The following is a 21,483-nucleotide window of genomic DNA, read 5'->3' as shown; positions in this document are numbered from 1 at the left end:
CATCAATTTAATTTGTTTTGTGAACAGGGAAGAAAGTATCTGTTATCCTATATTTTTATCAGGAGACTTTCATATCTTCTAGTTAACTTTGTAATCTTAAAAGGGTATATGTTTACTGTAAATAATGTGAGCAACAAAACTAAAAAGGCAAAGTAAAAATTACCCAAATCCTAAACCCAGCAATGTATTTTACCATTTTGTTAAATAGCCTTATGTATTTTTTCTGTACATATATAAAAATACATGTACATATAAACATTTTTATTTGGTTTTATATTCTGTTATGTATATTTTTTTTGAGTCATGATTGATTTTTGATCATTCCTACACTGATGTCATAGATTTAATTTATTTCTCAGGGTGCCCATTTCTAGCTGTAGAGTGTTTTCTCTAAGACTCTGAACTCATTTATACAAAATCCTCAATAATCTTTGTAAGAAGAGGAGTCTATTTATTAAGCAAAACTTCAAAGAAATTATTTATTCTGGGTAGCTAAGTTTTCCATGTAGTTAAGTGTTCATCTAGCTAATGATTACTAAGATTGCTTAAGCAATGTTGATGAAAAAATTTCCAGAGTTGTACACTTTTAGCATTGTTAAGTGTATGCTGGGGCCCTGGGAATTTATTTCTAGGAATGTTTTAATGAAATACAGACATGTGCAAACATGTCTGAAACATGGTGTTTATTCATTGCAACATTACTTATGAAGACAAATTTGAAAATAATATGAATGATTTATGGCTGTACCCAATACTGCATCCAATAATGCAGCCATAAAGCTTTCATTCTAAATATTTGAGAGAAAAGAAAATAGTTACAGTATAACAAGGAGAAAATATGGTATAATAAGAAGAAAATGCCTGTTAGGAATTGTACACAGTGCCAGTTCTATGAAGAAAAAGCACTTTATTCTCTCAAATATATTTGTGTTTTTTTATAGTTAAATAAATAGGCACATGTGCTTATAATTACCTTGATGTGTTTCCTATTAAAAAAAATAAGGTGTAACATTAATGTAGAAAAGCACACAGATTGTAAGTTTTCATCTTTGATAAATTTTTGTAAACAATACACATGTGTAAATATCACCTAACTTAAAAATAAGACTATTACCAGCATTCCATAGACTCATTCACATTTTCTCCCATTTCACTACCCTTCCTCATCCACCAGTACTACCAGAGGTAATCATTATGCTAACTTACATCACCATAGATTAGTTTTCTCTGATTTGGAACTTTATAGAAAACTCTTTGTATTTGTTTTTTGGGCACATATATGTATATTTTTGTTGGGTGTCTACCTAGGACTGGGATTTCTGAGGTTGCATATGTGTTTGTTCAGCTTTGGTGGATAATATGGAACCTTTTATTGAAGTAGGTGCACCAGTTCACTGTCAATAACAGTGTTTGAGAGTTCCAGTGGCTCCATGTCTTCATCAGCATTAGCTTTTAGCATTTAGTTTTAGCCATTCCAGTGGGTCCAGAGTGGGATCCATTGTTATTTAGATTGCATTCTCCTGATGACTAGTGAGAGTTAGCACTTTGACCTGAAGACCCTCCGTTCTGAGGAACTTTTTTGTTAGCTATTACATCTTTTACTAGTTCAACATCATTTCCGTATTAACAGAAACTGTTCATCTTCTGGTGTGGAGGATGTGTTGCGCTCCAAGTTCTCAAATCCCCAGACTGAACGCTGACTCTTCTGTCATTTAAGTGGAGCAGTCACTAATAAGCACAACTTGTCCTGATCCTGTCCATCAAGATTTTCCTGCTTGATGATTGGTTTAATGTGACTTTCCATTCTGTATTAAGTGAATGTTTGAAATTGTGAAATATTTCTAGTTATCTATTCTTTTTGCCGTGTGAGTGATTAAAATGTTGGTCAAAGAGTTCAGTGTAAGAAATTTAAAGGAAAAACTTCCTGGCTTTTGTGCAGTGATTTTCTTTAGACCAGTATATCAAGAATGACTCACCTCCTCCTTTTTTTCTCAGTAACTTTGAAAACAGTCTCACTCTACAATAGAAAATTAAAAGTAAATTTAGTAAACATGGAGAGGCACCTGAGACTGAAGTCTAAGTCTAATTCCTACATAGAATATTTTTAGGAGAATTGTGATCCTGGAATCCAGTTCCTAACTTTTAATATTTTCTCTGATCATGAAATGAAACTGAGAGATCCATCAAATTGTTGGTCTTAGAACAAAGAGGCTTTGTGGTAGAACTTCATCTGCCATTCTGGACTATGGAGACTGAGCAAATCATTTGTACTGGGCTTGGGACCAGGCATTGTCATACAGGTTTTCACATTTGATCCTATCAATACTGTGAGGTAATGTCATACCCATTTTATGTATGAGCAAGTTGAGGTTGAAAAGGTTAGTGGAGGCTATATAATGAGTAAAGGTAAGTGGAAATTCCCTTAACTCTGATTTTTATGATTATACTGATGGAAACTTTTAGTATTTAGGACCTTTGGTTTAAACTCAACAACTCTCTGTCAACTCTGAAGATGTCCTGGGATACCAGTAATGTATAAAAATGGAGTGGTAGTGGTTGGCTCTCAGATGAAGGCTAAGTAGAGTCTTTTATGGAGAGATCTGTTCTAGCTCCACTCATCCTTTCCTTATACTATTGTGTAAAGTTTTCCAAGCATCCCTCTTGATTAAAGATACATATATCAGTAAATGTAACACCACCAGCAGCAGTGATGAAGTTAGAAGTTTATGGCTGAACATCAGTCTTAAAAAAAAAAAAAAAGAATGCATTTATTGTAATTTATCTTGAGCCCTGCAGCTCCTGTAGGGTTTTGTCTTAGGTAAGTCATATATGAATTTGGTCTCAAGGAACCTGAATTATTATGGAGATCTAAGATATATTGGAGGATAACCTTAATATGAGACAGAAAGGGAAACCAGGGAGAGGTAAGTTCAGGCAAAGTGCTACAGGAATTCATGGCAACAGGACATAACTTTTAGCTCAAGCCTATCAAGAAATGCTTTCTGGAGAAGGTGGTCTTGGAAATGTCCTCAAAGTTTGGATAGAATGTGGTTACTTAGAAACTGATACCTGGTTGGGGTAAAACGACTATAGACTGTATCTTTTTTTATAACTCTGAATGAATATGCTGGTCAAATGAAGACTGTAAATAAAATTTAGACAGAAACTTACCTTACTTACAATCAGCAATAAAATGGTATATGTTGTAAAACCACAGTGTATTGGATGAAGATCGGGCAGAGCCCCTTTTAGCTCTGGCCTTGTCTACTTATGGCGTTCCCAGGTGGCTCAGTGGTAAAGAGTCTGTCTGCCCATGCAAGAGACTCGGGTTTGATCTCTGGGTGGAGAAGATCCCCTGGAGGAGGAAATGGCAGCTCTCTCCAGTATTCTTGCCTGGGAAATCCCGTGGACAGAGGAGCCTGGAGGGCTGTGGGGTCACAAGGGTTCGCAAGAGTTGGACACCGCTGAGCGACTAACACTTCTCATGTTTTTTCAGAAGCGTATGCTGTGTGAGACAGGACACCTAAACCGCATTTTCACACTTTGCAAGGATGCTTTTCTCCTTGCGAGGTTAATGTTATTACTGTGTTAATATTTGACTGAGTTTGGTAGGGAGCGAGAAGTAGATAGATCCTTCATGAGTGAATGCATAAATGAACTGTATGAAATATGTATGAAATACCGTATAAAATATAATGTGGTGCCTTTTTACTAAGTTCATATTTTCGTCATGCACAGGTACTTGTTTGGTTAGTTACAACCTGCCCCAGAAAATCATTGTGGAGTGACTGCAACAAGTTGATTTAAAGCCAAGAGGAACTGAGTATGCAGATTTGTGACTTAACATGGAACTCTTGAGCACACACAAATGATTGCCTGTGTGCCATTGTTTATGTGAGTGATTGCTTACAGTGGTTGATCGTGAATGATTGTTCTTCTTCCCTGCCCCCCACACCCCTTCCTTTTCTCAAATTATTTGGACCAAGAAAAAGAAGGGCTTATTCCCACTGCCTATATTGCTAGTTTAAAATTTAAAGTTCTCTTGGTTTCCACAAAGTTCTTGGGATCATGAGATAAATTCCTAAACTAGAAATCTTTAATTGGTATTTTTTTTTATTAAATCTGGTTGTTTTACGTTATAGCTTTTAGTAATTCTGACTCTTTATTGAAGAAATTATAAATTAACTGTAATAATAATAGTTACCATTACAGTGTTTAATGTGTACTCAGAACTTTGCTAAAGATTTCCCTTTCATTGTTTCTTTTAATCCTCATATTCATCCTATGAGATGTTGACAGATATCCTCATGTTCATTTCAGTTTAGTCACTCAGTCGTGTCTGACTCTTTGCGACCCCATGAATCGCAGCACGCCAGGCCTCCCTGTCCATCACCAACTCCCAGAGTTCACTCAGACTCACGTCCATCGAGTCAGTGATGCCATCCAGCCATCTTATCCTCTGTCGTCCCCTTCTCCTCCTGCCCCCAATCCCTCCCAGCATCAGAGTCTTTTCCAATGAGTCAACTCTTCGCATGAGGTGGCCAAAGTACTGGAGTTGCAGCTTTAGCATCATTCCCTCCAAAGAAATCCCAGGGCTGACCTTCAGAATGGACTGGTTGGATCTCCTTGCAGTCCAAGGGACTCTCAAGAGTCTTCTCCAACACCACAGTTCAAAAGCATCAATTCTTCGGCGCTCAGCCTTCTTCACAGTCCAACTCTCACCTCCATACATGACCACAGGAAAAACCATAGCCTTGACTAGACGAACCTTTGTTGGCAAAGTAATATCTCTGCTTTTCAATATGCTATCTAGGTTGGTCATAATTTTCCTTCCAAGGAATAAGCATCTTTTAATTTCATGGCTGCAGTCACCATCTGCAGTGATTCTGGAGCCCAAAAAAATAAAGTCTAACACTGTTTCTATCTATTTCCCATGAAGTGATGGGACCGGATGCCATGATCTTCGTTTTCTGAATGTTGAGCTTGAAGCCAACTTTTTCACTCTCCACTTTAACCTTCATCAAGAGGCTTTTTAGTTTCTGTTCACTTTCTGCCATAAGGGTAGTGTCATCTGCATATCTGAAGTTATTGATATTTCTTCCAGCAATCTTGATCCTCATGTTACTAAGGACTAAATGATTTATATAAGTCACATAACTTGAAAGTGGCTGAGCTGGGATGAACCCAGATCGGTCTGTCTTTAGTGCCTGAGCCACTATGTTGAATTGTTCTTCCCTGTTTTCTCTAAGTGTTTATGCCTCTTTCCTCACATATTGTGGTGGTAGGATGTGTTCTTATTTTAGTTTAAAACAACATGCTTTTGGTTATCAGGAGTCCTTTATAAAGTAGCAGTTTTGGTTGGTTTGACATCTTCGCAATTATCAAAACTCTTTCATTTACTATTGTTTTAATGATACTTAGAAATTGTTTTCATTTTAACAGCTAAAAGGAAAAACTTACTTTGTTTTCAGATTGGCAGTTCAGTCTAAACAGATTCTAACAGTCCTCTGAGACAGAACTCTGGTGTTTAGATATTTCTCCTACTGATTTGTGCAGAACAGCATCTCAAGTTGTCATGTGGTGTAACTGCAAGGGCACAGGGTACAGATAGCAACAAAACAACCCGTTTACACTTGAGGTCAGATAGCAGAGAGAATAAATGAATGAGAAAGCGTGAGGGCACATTAACTGATCTTTCATGTATAGTTTTGCACCTAAAAAACTTGCAATAAATGTCAAAAAAGTCTTATTGTTATAAGTGGTTAACATCTCCATGTTAAAAACAAAACTATCAATTTCATGTCCTGTAATACTACAGTGGAGAACTGTTTATTATATGTTGGTCTGCCAGCACTTATGGGCTTGGGTGGTGTGCTTTACGAAGCCAACTGAATGATATGTCTAGACAGAACCAAATGTATAATTGTGTAAAATCACAGCTCAGAAATGATGGCTGAAAAGCTTTAATAATTATTGGTGACTCTGTGCCATTTTAGATCATTCTGTATCCTTATTTTCTTGGTGTATTGCAGAAGAATTAAAGTTTATTTTTAGACAAAACAAATGTTTACAAAGTGGTATGATACAAATCCAGTTTTTTAACTGAAATGTATTTTCCATGCAAATATATTTGCTTGATCTGGAGAATTGGATAAACCCAAGTAAGAATTACACTTCAAGCATTAAATTTGGATAGAAACTTTTTGAAACCAACTTAATAGTACAAAGCTGCCACTTTTCAAAAACCATATTTCTTTTATGTAAAAAATTGTTTTGGGCTTCCTTGGTAGTCTAGTGGTTAAGAATCCCCCTGCCAATGCAGGGGACCTGGGTTCGAGCCCTGGTCCAGGAAGATCCCATATGCTGTGGAGCAACTAAGCCCGTGTACTACAGCTATTGAGCCTGTGCTGTAGAGCCCACAAGCTGCAACTGCTGGGCCCCCGTGCCTGCAGCTATGGAAGCCCGCGTGCCTGGAGCCCATGATCCACAAGAGAAGCCACAGCTCATGGCTTCTGAGCTTCCGAGCAATGCATGAGCTCATTGCAGTGGCTCATGCACTGCAGGGAAGAGTAGCCTCTGCTTGCCACAACTAGAGAAAGCCTGCATGCAGCAGCATAGACCCAGCACAGCCAAAAATAAACTAAATAAAAATAAATATAGAAAAGGTTTTTATTTTTGGATTTTTAATACAATTGTGTTTTATTTAAAGACTTTCTAAAATTGTCTATTGGCGTGTAGTTGATCTACAGCATTGCGTTAGTTTCAGGTGGACAGCAAAGTGATTCAGTTACACACACACACTCTCACACACACACACACTCTCACACACACACACATGTATTCTTTTCAGATTCTTTCCCCATATGGGTTATTATAGAATATTGAGTAGAATTCTCTATGCTATATAGTAGATCTGTTTTATATATAGTATCGATAGCATGTATATGTTAATCCTAAACTCTTAATTTATCCTTCTGCCCAAATCCATATTTCTTTTAAACTAAGACTTCTTGGCATTCTGAAAGCTTTATTTTAAAAAAGCTCAAACTGCCCTGTCATCTATCTAATTTGTATTTTCTGTCTTTTTCCTCAAGCAGTTTGTTAGGCAGTACTCTCCTCCAGCTACCTAACCCTTAGTTCTGTTTTTATTTTTAATTAATTAATTTATTGGCTACTTGGCATGTGGGATGTTAGTTCCATACCAGAGATTGAACCTGTGCCCCCAGCACTGGAAGCATAGAGTCCTAACCACTGGACCACCAGGGAAATCCCCCCTAATTCTTGACAGGAAAGAAATCTCCTCTTCCTCTGTTGAGCTGTCTCCTCCAAAACAGGCCATTGTGTATATACTGCAGTGAACATTTTATTAGTGAGTTTCATGAGTTCTTTACATAGCCTGGATATCAGTCCTCTTTGTTTTAGATTTATATTTTGCACTGATTTCTCCTCAGTTTTTTTAAAACAGTGTCACCTCATAATCACAAGTTAAAGGTTTGTCTAGTCAAGGCTATGGTTCTTCCTGTGGTCATGTATGGATGTGAGAGTTGGACTGTGAAGAAGGCTGAGCGCCGAAGAATTGATGCTTTTGAACTGTGATGTTGGAGAAGACTCTTGAGAGTCCCTTGGACTGTAAGGAGATCCAACCAGTCCATTCTGAAGGAGATCAGCCCTGGGATTTCTTTGGAAGGAATGATGCTAAAGCTGCAACTCCAGTACTTTGGCCACCTCATGCGAAGAGTTGACTCATTGGAAAAGACTCTGATGCTGGGAGGGATTGGGGGCAGGAGGAGAAGGGGACGACAGAGGATGAGATGGCTAGATGGCATCACTGACTCGATGGATGTGAGTCTGAGTGAACTCTGGGAGTTGGTGATGGACAGGGAGGCCTGGCGTGCTGCGATTCATGGGTTTGCAAAGAGTCGGACACAACTGAGCGACTGATCTGATCTGATCTGATCTGATCCATTTTTTTCTTTTATGGTTATTACAGATTTCAGTGTCTTAGAAAGCCTTTCCCTACTGTCCACTCTTGAAAATATTCTCCTATGTTTTCTTCTGAAAACTGTGATCCATCTTGAATTAATTTGTCCACATGCTGTATTATTGACATTCAATCTTTAAAAGATACTACCTCCATTTTTTAAACGAAGAATTTGGCACTCCAGATACTATATATAATAGTAATCATGAGTTAGAATTTTGGAATATTTTGAATAGGATCATGGTGGAGCTAGGTTACAGCATTTTGGTCAAAACCCTTTTTGTGATGCATCACAACTGTTGTTTAAAAAAATATTGAAAAATGAACAGTTCTTTTGGTAACTGGGTTTATCCTCATAATGAAACCAGTATTGTTAAATGCAGATTAAGACTGAAACCTTGGCATGCATTTATTTTATCAGATAGAGATGTTGTGTTTATGTATAAGTGTTCTATGAAGCTGGCCCAGTGAGATTTGCTTGTTGAGTCAAGATATTTTATCATATTGCGACAAGAAAGAGTGAAACTGGTTTAACTGTTTGCGCTGCTGCTGCTAAGTCACATCAGTCATGTCCGACTCTGTGCGACCCCACAGACAGCAGCCCACCAGGCTCCTCTGTCCCTGGGATTCTCCAGGTAAGAATACTGGAGTGGGTTGCTATTTCCTTCTCCAGGTTTAACTGTTTAACTTGGCCTAATTAATTGGCTTTCGAAGAGACCGTATGGGGCTCAAAATTGCTGTCAGTTCTCCCAGGGTCATCTCTCTTCTTAGTATTTAAAATTTCTTCTGACATTTCAGTAATGTCATCAATGCCAGCATCTAAGTCCAAAGGAGAGTCTCAAGAATTGATATTTTGTTAGTGTATATCGAATTGGCCAGAAAGTTTATTCAGGGTTTTTAGTAAGATGGTACAAAAACCTGAATGGATCAACTTTTTGGCCTACTCAATATTTTGTGTGTTTGCTGTGTTAGCATGCCACAAGCGTTGTATTTCTCAGAACAGTCTCATTTTAAAGAGGAAGTTAAGAAAGATTTTCACAGCCACAGACTTGGGAGTGTTATGTAGGGAAATACACTGAGGTGCTCTGGTAAATTTTCTGAATGGTGGTTTCTCATAAGTCCTTACAAGTGTCTCGAGTCCAAATAGGTAACAGGACCATATACTGGTAACTCAGTTCTGAGATGTGTGTGGAATCCTTTGAGGGAGAGGAGGGGCTCCATGCATTGGCTGTATGTCCAAGGTACTGTGCTGTGGGGGTGTTCAAAGATGAGCAGGATGGAAAGAAGCAAATGTTACCCTAAGGGGAGCTCCATTCAGTTCCTGGGCTGCTGCCCATCAGTATGTACAATCAAACTCATTTTAAACTTCCTGTTTATTGGGAGAAGGGAGGCTGCCCCTTTGTTTTTAGCTGAACAAGTAAACACAGTGAGGACTATTGAGAGACATCACGTGAGGATACAGAGATTCCATCGCAAGGCTAATGTTGCCCTGCTGCAGATGGGCTTGTGTCCATGTAAATGGCGGAGGAAACGGGCCAGGTTCATAGTACCCTTTCAGAGTGGCCTTCTCATTAAGGAAACATTAGCTTCAGTTGATAGCTCTCAAAGAAACTAGGACAGTTCCCAGGCTGTACTTTATTTGTATAGATAAACAACAGGCATTAAGAGAACCATGATGAAAGCCACACTAATAAAACTCAACTGTGTTCTAATTGTGTCCTCTTGGCAAGATGATATTTTTTTAATCCAAGCATGGTGCCTAAAGTAGTTTGTAGGTATGATGGACTAAATTAAATGATTTTTCTTAAAAAGTAATTGTTTGTTTGCTAGTTTTTGGATTAACATGGGTGTTTATAGTCTAAAGCATATTGACTGGTTGGTTTTTATGAACTCCTTCATATCATGTAGAGGAGCCCAATTTAATGGCCTTAGTTATTTGTTCTTTCAATATATTTTGATGCCAGTTTTCTCTGTCATATTTATTCTCTTCATTTTGATCACTGTAGTTATGCTGTGTGAATGCTTTTGACCTATTAAGTATTAGTATATGTAGTAGTGATTTGGTTTGGGATGTAAGTCAAACTAGCTTGGTCTTATAGGTAAGATTTCAGAAGATTTCTACTGAAAAATTTTCTGTTTGAAACAACACTTAACTGTCATGTGAAATCAACCATTCCAGTCATCACCAACTTACTGTCCTTATTTATGTCAACACTGATTACTATTGGTGGGGTGCCGGGGTCCAGCCCCGGTGGATACAGGGAATTCGAAGCAGGGACGGCGTCGGCGAGGATCAGGAAACAACTGCTTAATTAAACTTTAATTAAGGATATAAAGAGTAATAGAATGAGGATAGCTCAGTGAGAAAATTCAGTGGAGAAAAGAGGCTGAAATAAGGATAGCTCAGTGAGGAAATTCAGTGGAGAAAAGAGGCTGAAATAAGGATAGCTCAGTGAGGAAATTCAGTGGAGAAAAGAGGCTGAAATAAGGATAGCTCAGTGAGGAAATTCAGTGGAGAAAAGAGGCTGAATAATTCAGCCAGAAGGTAAGAGAAAGAACGACATGGTGAGACCAAGTTTCGGTGAACAAGGCCCGCACTTTATTTTTCAAAGTAGTTTTTATACCTTAAGTTATGCATAGCGGATAATGGGGGAAGGGGTAGAGTCATGCAGTAAGCCAGGCTTTCTTCCTGCAAACTTATCATATGCAAAAGTTTAGGTGATTTGCATCATCTTCTGGCCCAGAGGCCTGTTAACATTTTAAGACCCTTTCTTCAGAAAACTTATTTTTCTCTAAAGGTGATTGGTCAGGAGCCACCCTCCAAAAGCATTAGATAAAGTTGCATTCCTACAGAGCAAGGGTGTGGTGGGCTATAACAAGAAAAAGAATTAATTCAAGGGTCCCAGGTTACAAACATTAAAGCTACTATTTGCACCAATTATATTAATCAGTACACTGCCAGGGACACAGCAGGTAAGGGATATGGAGACTTAGCAGCAAACATTGGCCCAACAAGTGAAAAACCCTTCACCAATACAATTTCTAATCAATCTTTTAACTGCTCAAAGGAATCTGTATTTAGACAGTTTAGAACATCTCATGCCTCTCACAGTTGGGAGGCTCTGAGCAATCACATGTGGCCAGAAAAACCTATTCAGGCAGGCTAGAGGACTTCCAAAGGAGTTTGTAGGTTGAAACACTGTCACACCCAGGAATTATTAACTGGAGCTGTAAGCTAACTCTTTTTTCAGAGAGAGGTAGTGGGGGACAGCCCCCTGTAAAGTCAGAGGTGTAGGTGAAAGCACAAAGCAGAAAGTAGGCAGACTCTGGTTTTGGGGGTAAATGCTCAAAAATTTCCAGGGGGCTCCTGAGGCTCAATCCCGCCTTTGCATATGCCGAGCCTCCTTCCTCATGACCTTTGTCACGGGTGGAGCTCCTCACGCTGGCTCCCAGCAGTGATAGAATTCCAGTTGAGCTATTCCAGATCCTGAAAGATGATGCTGTGGAAAGTGCTGCACTCAATATGCAATATGCCGGCTCCCGGCAGTGGGGGATTCTTTGAGTCAAAATTTTGTGTAGATATTTACAGGTATCCCATCAGATGCTAACCCACTCCAGTACTCTTGCCTGGAAAATCCCATGGACGGAGCCTGGTAGGCTGCAGTCCATGGGGTCGCTAAGAGTCCGACACGACTTCACTTTCACTTTTCACTTTCATGCATTGGAGAAGGAAATGGCAACCTACTCCAGTGTTCTTGCCTGGAGAATCCCAGGGACAGGGGAGCCTGGTGGGCTCCCGTCTTTGGGGTCGCACAGAGTTGGACACGACTGAAGTGACTTAGCAGCAGCAGCAGCAGCAGCGGCAGCAGCATCAGATACTGCCTTGTCCAAGTGTGTGTTGACTTATTCACAGGTAAAGGACTCTTGTCTTTGTAGATAGCAGGTTGTTTGAATCAAGTAATAATTTGCTTAGCTATTTATACATTAATTATGTTTAGAAAGAAATCCAAGGAGAAGCATTAATCATTCACTATTTGTTTGATCAGGCAATGGCATTGACATTCTTATTGTGTAATCATAAAATAGCTAATTTTGTTATATTCGATGCCAAGAACAGATGTACTTCTTAGAATAAACAGTATGCAAGGCCCAAATATAAGTGCATTATTTAGAAGCACATTAAAATCTTTGTATTTTTTGTGATTTAAAAGAGTAATTGCAGTTTGCAGTGTGTCAAATTTTCAAAATACAATATGTGATGACTGCCACAGTGCAAAAACTGAAGAAGAAGCAAAACTTGGCCCATAAGTTTTCAAGTGTAATGTGTTATTTTGAAAGAGGTGTTTTCGTGTGTAGAGATTGAGTGCATTAACTCTAGAACCAGACTGTCTGGCTTTAGACCTTATCTCTACTACTTGCCAGCTTTGTGATGTTGGGCAAGTTTAGTTTCCTCTTTAGTAAAGTGGTAATAATCGTGATAATGGCATGTGTCTCATAGGATTGTCAGGAGGATGATATAAGCTAATAGAAATTAAGTGCTTAGAACAGTGCCTGACACATAGTAAGGACAAATAAATAGGACTATAAAGACTGAAACAGGTGGATGCGTATGTTACAGAGGCTTCTCCTATACTCACTTCTAATTCTTTTAAAAAATAATTATTAAAAGATGATTTTCTGATCAAATGATATTTGTAGGGTGGCTTTCATGGTAAATATTATTTTAGAATTTGCAGGCCATATAAAAAGAATAAAAGGCCTGGACCCACTCTGAAAGCTTGTACCCTATTTAAATAGGTACCCAAATACAGATATATACAAATGAAATTGTAATACAGCAACACGTAAATGAAAAGATATGAATCTTTTTCCAATGAAAACAGAGGCAATGAAGAAGTATAAAAGGTGGATTTGGGTCTTGGAGGACAGGAACTCTAAAATTCTATCTTGAATAGTCTCAGCTTTGTGACTCTGAGAAACAAAAATCAAACACCTCATTGTATTCATTGTTCTCTTGCAGAGCTGCTCATTGGTTTTAGTCGAGTCCCCCTGTTTTTGTGTAAACATTTCCCTGGTTTTCATTGGTAGCACTTGGTACTCCATAGTGAAAACCTGGCACTACAGCCTAGAGTGCTGGCTCTTCAGGTCTTTTCCCATTTTCAGGCCCTTGTGGAATGCCCTGGAATGCCCATCTCTCTCACCCCAGACTCCCTGTGACCTTACCCCAGGCTTCAAAGTCTCAGCTCCAAGATACCTCTTCCAGCCACCTGAACTGGGTCCCAGGTTCCCCAGCTTCAGCCTTCAGTTCAGTTCAGTCGCTCAGTCGTGTCCGACTCTTTGCGACCCCATGAATCGCAGCATGCCAGGCCTCCCTGTCCATCACCAACTCCCGGAGTTCACCCAAACTCTTGTCCATCGAGTCGGTGATGCCATCCAGCCATCTCATCCTTTGTCGTCCCCTTCTCCTCCTGCCCCCAATCCCTCCCAGCATCAGAGTCTTTTCCAGTGTGTCAACTCTTCGCATCAGGTGGCCAAAGTATTGGAGTTTCAGCTTTAGCATCAGTCTTTCCAAAGAAATCCCAGGGCTGATCTCCTTGAGAATGGACTGGTTGGATCTCCTTGCAGTCCAAGGGACTCTCAAGAGTCTTCTCCAACACCACAGTTCAAAAGCATCAATTTTTCGGCACTCAGCTTTCTTCACAGTCCAGCTCACATCCATACATGACCACTGGAGAAACCATAGCCTTGACTAGACAGACCTTTGTTGGCAAAGTAATTTCTCTGCTTTTGAATATGCTATCTAGGTTGGTCATAACTTTCCTTCCAAGGAGTAAGCGTCTTTTAATTTCATGGCTGCAGTCACCATCTGCAATGATTTTTGAGCCCCACAAAAATAAAGTCTGACACTGTTTCCCCATCTATTTCCCATGAAGTGATGGGACCAGATGCTATGATCTTCGTTTTCTGAACATTGAGCTTTAAGCCAACTTTTTCACTCTCCTCTTTCACTTTCATCAAGAGGCTCTGGAGTTCCTCTTCATTTTCTGCCATAAGGGTGGTGTCATCTGCATATCTGAGGTTATTGATATTTCTCCCGGCAATCTTGATTCTAGCTTGTGCTTCTTCCAGCCCAGTGTTTTTCATGATGTACTCTGCATATAAGTTAAATAAGCAGGGTGACAATATACAGTCTTGATGTACTCCTTTTCCTATTTGGAACCAGTCTGTTGTTCCATGTCCAGTTCTAACTGTTGCTTCCTGACCTGCATATAGGTTTCTCAAGAAGCAGGTCAGGTGGTCTGGTATTCCCATCTCTTTCAGAATTTTCCACAGTTTATTGTGATCCACACAGTCAAAGGCTTTGGCATAGTCAAGAAAGCAGAAATAGATGTTTTTCTGGAACTCTCTTGCTTTTTCCATGATCCAGCGGATGTTGGCAATTTGATCTCTGGTTCCTCTGCCTTTTCTAAAACCAGCTTGAACATCTGGAAGTTCACGGTTCACGTATTGCTGAAGCCTGGCTTGGAGAATTTTGAGCATTACTTTACTAGCGTGTGAGATGAGTGCAATTGTGCAGTAGTTTGAGCATTCTTTGGCATTGCCTTTCTTTGGGATAGGAATGAAAACTGACAGCTTTAGTGCTTAGCTATTAATCTGGTAGGCACTCAATCTATGTGAAATCTCTTTACAAACTGTGAAGTATAGGGCAGACAGAGGGAGCGCCTTTGCTGTCTTTCTCTTGCATCATTTTTTACCTGTTTTGTTTCTCCTGTCATTGCTCTGTACACACCCCTCCACGTTAACTGAGAGCTCCAAGAAGTGAAAAGTTTTAGTGAATCTATCTTAGCCTGTGAAATAAACGACAACAGTGCAACAAAAACAAAGCAGGCCAGCAGGGAGCTGTGATGAATGAGCGCGTGAACTGAAGGACACTCTGCCAGGGGTGGGTAACATGGGCGTGGGGTAACGTGGTTCTCACAAGAGGCCCTGTGGTCAGTGCAGGCAGAGAAGCCAGGAGGACTTCAGTGTAGGTCTGAACTGGGTACTGGTCATCTTTCTGAACCCCTTTGACCGTCCACATTCTCATGTGAAAAATGAGGAAGGCAATGTTGCTGCTGTTGCTAAGTCGCTTCAGTCGTGTCTGACTCTGTGCGACCCCATAGACGGCAGCCCACCAGGCTCCCCCTGTCCCTGGAATTCTCCAGGCAAGAACACTGGAGTGGGTTGCCATTTCCTTCTCCAATGCATGAAAGTGAAAAGTGAAAGTGAAGTTGCTCAGTCGTGTCTGACTCTCAGCGACCCCATGGACTGCAGCCCACCAGGCTCCTGAATCCATGGGATTTTCCAGGCAAGAGTACTGGAGTGGGGTGCCATTGCCTTCTCCGGAAGGCAGTGTTACTGTACACTTTATGGGGTGATGTTTATGAGGGCAGATGAAGAGATGCTTGTGGAAAACCTGTCATGTGAGTTTTAAGGTACTTACTGGTTGGTGTTTCCAATAAAAACAAACGTCAGGGGGAACTTTGGACCACATATTAGATATGTTCATGCGTCATGCCTAGGTATGGCCAGGAGGTTGATGCAGTTGGCAGGTAGGCGCTGAAGCTGAGGGGGAACCTGGCTGATTTGACATCTTCAAGGTCTGGGGGCAACAGCCTGGGTGCCTGATAGGCCCCTGCCAGCATGAGCTTAATGAAGTGATGCCTGAGTCTTTGTAAGCACTAGGGTCTTCAGATTGGGGCAGGGAAATTAAAAGATGAAATCGGTGAGGTAACATTACTTCACTTCTGTGGGAAGTTTACCTTGGGGAGCTTTCTGGGTGGGGCCTTCCATGACTGCATTTGTGATGAACCTTTGAACTATATATATTAAACCAGATGAGTTACCAAATTATGGACACCCCGCTACTCTCTCTTTTTGTCTCTGCCCTGGAAGTTTACAGTAGATTCTGATAGGTAAGGGTTAATAGAAGGAGGAAGCCATGTGTGCAGCAGTAGCTTCCTAGAGTGACTTCAGGATTTTGAATCTGGGCAACTAGACTTTGAATTTTCCGACTGCTGAGAATCTTTGACACTTTAGCTGCCTCCAAACTAGTCGTGGGCTTTCAGGTGACTGTGGAATTGGAGACATGGCAGGAAGTCTCTTGCTGAAAGTTTACTTACATACCCCAAGCGAAAAAAGTACACATCTCTGATATTAACTCCAAATGAAAAAAGTACACGTCTCTGATATTAACTCAGTCAGGTTCTCCAAACACTTGCAAGAGATAAGTTGTATATAAACAAAAGAAGAAGGGACCCAGGAGGTGACTGGTGGGTCTGCTTGTACATCATAGACATTTACATTAGAGGCTGTGTTCTCATGGCCTTAGTTAAATTACATAAACTTTTTGGGCCTTTAAGTTCGCATCTATAAAATAAAGCTGTTGGGGTAGTGGCCTGTTGTCATTCCCCAGCTGTGAGTATTGTATTTTCTTAAAATAAATTTACTGATTTATTTACTTGGCTGTGCTGGGTCTTCGTTGCTTTGTGCGGGCTTTCTCTAGCTGTGCGGAGTGGGGGGTACTTTCTGGTGGCGGTGTGTGGCTTTCCCACCACTGCAGCTCCTCTTGTTGTGGACTACGGGCTCTAGGGTGCATGGACTCAGTAGTCGTGGCCTGTGGGCTCCACAGGATCAGTACTTGTGGCACATGAGCTTAGTTGCTCCACAGCATATAGGATCTTCCTGGTCCAGGGGTTGAACCCATGTCTCTTGCATTGGCAGGTGGGTTCCTATCCACTGTCCCACTAGGGAAGTCCAGGTTATATAGAGTTCTAAATTTGTGGGTCTTCACTACATACATGATATTTGAAGCTTTGAGTCGGGATGAGATCAACTGTTGGCTGAATTTAGATACAAAAGGGAGGAGGGGTGGAGACCAAGCCTGAGATCCAACATTTGCACCTGGATGGAAGAGGGGAAATAGGAGAGAGACCGTGGCCTGTTGCCCTTGGCCTCCACTGAGCAAGTCTGTGTCTGTGCACTGCTCTTCCTTTCAGTTCAGAGGCAGTTTGTGTTGTGTGAATTTATTCCGCATCTACATATAATACATCAGGGTTAATAAATGGCTTTTGAAACGTAATGCTCATTCTCTCAAGGTGCTGAGAGATGAGAGCTCTCTTTGGTGACCTCTGCTTCCCTGCTTCCTTCTGCTGCCAAGTTCATGGTTGTCTGCAACGCCAACACCTTCAAATGGCAGCCACCCTCTAGACCCCCACGTTCTTCGGGGTAGGCTGGTCGTGTTGAATGTTGATCATGAATCAGTTTTGTTTAAAACAAGAACCTGTTTTTGTCTATGGTACTTGGTATTGTAATTGCATAATTAAAATGTTATGTAATCTGATTAAATGTGAGCATTATTTTTCTATAGAAATATGCTAAATACTTTGGAAAGCCTCCAAAGGCAAGTCTCCAAGAGGAATGTTGTTAAGTTAGATATGGTCATGGCAATCTAAAGGATTGCAGGAATAATTAAACTTCTATAAAGATTTTTTAGCTTGAGTCTTGAGAGTCTTTGAGTTTGTACTCCACTCTAATAAAAAAGGGTAATTGGAAGTTGAGGATGATGGTTTGTTTTTTTTGGGGGGATTGTGGTTTGTGTGAGAATGATAGCCTAACCGTCAATCTGGAGACTGATTGTTCATGAAAAAGACATTGACCCTCCATCAGGAAGTTGATAAAAGAAAATGCATCATATTAATGTCAAATGAAATGGCCGAGGTGGGGTATGTGTGTGTTTATGGGCTGCCGCTTAAATCAGCCTTGTTAATTTCTAAACCAATTATTAACCTATTACTGTGGTTAAGTGGGGTTTTACTGCATGAACTTTATAAACGTCAGTTTTACAGTATGTGCCAAAAAATTTCAAACTGGTTATGTCCTACTGTCTAGGACTTGATTCCACAAAGAACAGTTTTATAAAAATTTCAAGAATATTTATTGCTTTAGTATTTATAACATAAAAATTTGGTGCAGTCTACATGTCATATAGTGAAAAAGTGGTTAAATTGTGACATGTACACGTAGAAGACTATCATACTGTGATTAGGCATCTGAGTTTTGAAGAACATAAAATGACAGAGAGATTTGCACAGAATAATGTTAAATTACAGAGGACAGAAAGCACTTTACATAATATCTCAATTTTAAAAGCTATTCAATACTAGCAGTTTATCTCTGGGTGATAGGATTGTGGGTGACTTTGAGTTTATATTTTATACTTATTTTGAATTTTGTAATTTTCTACTTAAAGGGGTGTAATTCTTGTAATTGCATAATAACTTTATTACAGTAATGGATGACTTGAAACTTTATAAAGAGGTCTTTTGAATTTGCTGCTGTTGAGAGTTAGTGCTTCATAGAATGACTTACTAAGGAGAGAACATGAATGAGAACAGTAAAAACTATTTTTAGTCTTTAAAATAATAATTATTTGCAATTAAGAACTTAACAAGTAAAATTGCTTTTCTTTCTAAAATTAATTACATGCAAAGTGTATATACATAAATAAAATTACTATTCATTTGTATAATAAAGATTATAATATATTAATACTTATAGAAAGAAAGCCACTTTGATCTTCATAATTACTGTTAATCTTTCATAATAATCTGTATAATAACCAAGATAGTAAAACAAAATAGAATTTTCCTCATTTTGAAAATAAATGGTCTCGGAAATGGTTGTTTCCCTGGCCCCAAATTACATGGTTGGTAATGGTAGATTTTGAACCCAGATTTTCTGATTGTGAATCTCTTGGTCTTTCTGCGCCTGAAACTGCTTCCTAGTCTTTTCTCAGTTAAGTTACATATGGAAAGGGGTTGTAGGGGTGGTGGGAATCTGGCTTGAAAGTCCTGCTTGTTGATAGAAGGTTAGATAAACTGGGTGAGGTATAGGTTTCTCTTTGAAACAGGAACTTGAATGCAGACATGCTATCACAGAGAACCTAGAACTGTGTTTTCCCAAATGGGTGTGTATGTTGGAGTGCAGGAAGTAAATATTAGAACTGTTAATAAACTATTGGGGCCTCCCAGGTGGCTCAGTGGTAAAGAATCCGCCTGCCAAAGCACACTGGGTTGTGAAGATCCCTTAGAGTAGGAAATGACAACCTGCTCCAGTGTTTTTGCTGGGATAATCCCATGGACACAGGAGCCTGGCAGGCTACAGTCTGTGGGTTTGCAAAGAGTCAGATGTGACTGAGACAACTGCGCATGTAAGCATGCATGTTAATAAGCTATGAAGAAATAAACTGAAATTTACTAATATTAAACATTGGGGTTGAAACTAGGGCCCTTGCCTGGGGTCCTGGGTCTGAGTATGTGTCCCACTAAGAACCCAGCCCTCCTGGGGATTGTGGGAGCCTTCCACAGCCCAGAACGTGGGGCAGGGCTGTCACACCTGTTTGCTTTCCCCCTATTGTGACATTCTGTGTTTACTTAGTAGACTTACAGATTAGGTTAACTAGTTTTAATTAAAGCAGCAGCTACAAATTTGACCTGCCTCTTGAGAAATCTGTATGCAGGTCAGGAAGCAACAGTTAGAACTGGACATGGAACAACAGACTGGTTCCAAATAGGAAAAGGAGTATGTCAAGGCTATATATTGTCATCCTGCTTATTTAACTTATATGCAGAGTACATCATGAGAAACGCTGGACTGGAAGAAACACAAGCTGGAATCAAGATTGCCGGAAGAAATATCAATCACCTCAGATATGCAGATGACACCACCCTTATGGCAGAAAGTGAAGAGGAACTCAAAAGCCTCTTGATGAAAGTGAAAGTGGAGAGTGAAAAAGTTGGCTTAAAGCTCAACATTCAGAAAATGAAGATCATGGCATCCGGTCCCATCACTTCATGGGAAATAGATGGGGAAACAGTGGAAACAGTTTCAGACTTTATTTTTTGGGGCTCCAAAATCACTACAGATGGTGAGTGCAGCCATGAAATTAAAAGACGCTTACTCCTTGGAAGAAAAGTTATGACCAACCTAGATAGCATATTCAAAAGCAGAGACATTACTTTGCCAACAAAGGTCCGTCTAGTCAAGGCTATGGTTTTTCCTGTGGTCATGTACGGATGTGAGAGTTGGACTGTGAAGAAGGCTGAGCGCCGAAGAATTGATGCTTTTGAACTGTGGTTTTGGAGAAGACTCTTGAGAGTCCCTTGGACTGCAAGGAGATCCAACCAGTCCATTCTGAAGGAGATCAGCCCTGGGATTTCTTTGGAAGGAATGATGCTAAAGCTGCAACTCCAGTACTTTGGCCACCTCATGCGAAGAGTTGACTCATTGGAAAAGACTCTGATGCTGGGAGGGATTGGGGGCAGGAGGAGAAGGGGTCGACAGAGGATGAGATGGCTGGATGGCATCACTGACTCGATGGATGTGAGTCTGAGTGAACTCCGGGAGTTGGTGATGGACAGGAAGGCCTGGCGTGCTGCGATTCATGGGGTCGCAAAGAGTCGGACACGAATGAGCGACTGAACTGAGCAAATTTGACACTTGGTTTGCAAAGATGCCTAAAGAACTGTGGTATGAAGGTGACGTTGGTAATACAAACACAAATGGACTGTAAAGAATTGGCAGAGTAAAGGCTTTTCTCTATACACGCTACTGTCAACTTAGAAATCAGCTGTCTTTTTGCAGACTCACTGTGCAGCTCCATAGACCCCTGAAGTGGAGGAGACGGTGCTGAGGCCAACACTAGGAGTGTTCTGAGTACTTAAAGGGAGCAGTGGATGGTGTCCACTGGGGGTTAATGGTCATTTGCATGCAGTTCAGTTTCTTTTGTAATTCTTTCTATTCAGCAGCCATTTATGGAATATCTCTCATGTACCAGGCACCATGCTAGTGTGATGAAAAAGACAATCCCCTTAAGCAACTCACTGTCTAAAAAGGTCTCAATCTTACTCTAAAATTATAGAATGACAGTTTTTTTAGTTGTCAAGGATTCGTGGAGTATCTCTTACAATCCTGTTACTGTTCAGGTGAGGACACCTCTGCTGTGCTTTCCACGGTGAGAACCTAGGAACCATCGGAGTCCCTCCCCTGACTTGGTATCACCAGTCTTCACGTATGACATCCGGTTTTTCCTTTCTTCATTTGTCTCTTTGCAATGACCTTCTCAAGCCTGCTTCTCTAACTGGCTTTTTTAACACTCAGCATAACTAATACACTCCAGCCTGAAAAAAACCTTTCACTTTAGGCTTCAAATCATAAAATGGGAAAATTTTCTTAAAGAAGTTGTGAGTGAGGATGAACTTCTCCTTATTGCTGTCAGTTTGAATGCAGATGTCTTTGCTGGCTAATGAGACTAATGGGAATCATAGCATCGTGGGCAACAGAAAGAGGAGTACTACCGTGGTGGTGTCGTGGGACATCACCTTTCCCTTCTGACATCTAGCAAAGAGCAGCACTGCCTGTGCGTGAGTCAGGCTTCAGTCACACACAATCCGGATGGTTAT

At 40.3% G+C, this 21,483-nt stretch overlaps 1 protein-coding gene across 12 annotated transcripts in view; it reads left to right on the top strand.

Moving 5' to 3' along the window:
- The window catches only part of SIPA1L1 (signal induced proliferation associated 1 like 1), a 385,127-nt gene that overhangs the window by 119,359 nt on the left and 244,285 nt on the right, over window positions 1–21,483 (top strand). Inside the window, exon 1 of one of the 12 annotated variants that reach the window (XM_070377619.1) lies at window positions 3,873–3,894. The exons of the other annotated variants lie outside the window; for them this stretch is intronic. The gene's annotated coding sequence lies outside the window, so the exon portion shown is untranslated. Of the gene's footprint in view, window positions 1–3,872; window positions 3,895–21,483 lie in introns of those variants that run through there. 12 annotated transcript variants of the gene reach the window in all.

This window comes from Bos mutus, chromosome 10 (genome assembly GCF_027580195.1).
Source record: "Bos mutus isolate GX-2022 chromosome 10, NWIPB_WYAK_1.1, whole genome shotgun sequence".
Taxonomy (NCBI): Eukaryota; Metazoa; Chordata; class Mammalia; order Artiodactyla; family Bovidae; genus Bos; species Bos mutus.
The sequence above is the reverse complement of the archived record's forward strand: the minus strand, read 5'-3'. Positions and strand labels throughout refer to the sequence as shown.